This window comes from Suncus etruscus, chromosome 7 (genome assembly GCF_024139225.1).
Source record: "Suncus etruscus isolate mSunEtr1 chromosome 7, mSunEtr1.pri.cur, whole genome shotgun sequence".
Lineage (NCBI taxonomy): Eukaryota > Metazoa > Chordata > Mammalia > Eulipotyphla > Soricidae > Suncus > Suncus etruscus.
The window spans coordinates 93908480-93909324 of record NC_064854.1 but is presented as its reverse complement, the minus strand read 5'-3'; the positions used below and the strand labels follow the sequence as shown (position 1 = coordinate 93909324).

General features: G+C 32.3%; 1 non-coding gene across 1 annotated transcript; it reads right to left on the bottom strand.

Annotated features, from left to right (window-relative positions):
* Positions 1-350: 350 nt before the first annotated feature.
* Positions 351-483, bottom strand: LOC126014761 (small nucleolar RNA SNORA51). The gene has a single exon (XR_007497758.1). It is a non-coding gene; the product is annotated as a small nucleolar RNA SNORA51 (small nucleolar RNA).
* Positions 484-845: the final 362 nt, after the last annotated feature.

Sequence of the window (845 nt, the reverse complement as noted above, 5' to 3'; positions counted from 1 at the left end):
TCAGGATGGGCGAGATATTATAAAAATATAAGAATTACTGAGGAAATTCTCTTCATACGGATAGGAGCAAATTTCCGTTCTTTCACTGTCAGTCTCAAAGAACAGATGGAGAATGTAGGAAGGCAACTCTAGAAGTATAAACAGAAGTTCGATCACACACAATATTCTACAATAACTTGAGTACAGTTACAAAAGATTGCATAAAACACATAAAGAATGTGCCTGTAAATATAAATGCAAAAATATTAAAGTAACTCTTAGCACAATTAATAATATCATGATATATTAGCAAAGCAAATTATGCTTTGATACAAAATTGAGTACTTTTTTCGATTTTACTTCTTTTTTTTTTTTTTGTCCCCATTCACAATACAGACCAGGCAAAGGATCTGGTTTGAGGAGTATATGGGAAGCATTTACTGTACCTCCTCTTTCTATACAGTCTGTGTAAAGAACACAGCCTGTGGTAAGCATTGGGAGGCCTTATCTTTTCTTTTTTTTAAATTTATATATATATATATATATATATAATATATATATATAAATATATATATATATATATATAAATCTTCACCAGTGCAACATTCCCATCACCAATATCTCAAGTAGAAAGCCTGTTTAGAGTACAGGCCAGTGTGAGTGGGGAGGAAGGACACTTGGGATACTTCGTAACATTCTTAATTTTTTTTTACTGTTTTAAGGAAAATTTACACACCTTGTTTTCTTCCTTATTCTCTTCTTTTGAAGGAAAGAGGGAAAAACTTGCTTATGAAAGCAATGATCTACATGAGAAGTGTTAAAGAAGACCTGGGGTATGCTGAATTGCTTTGGGTTCCCATGCAAGT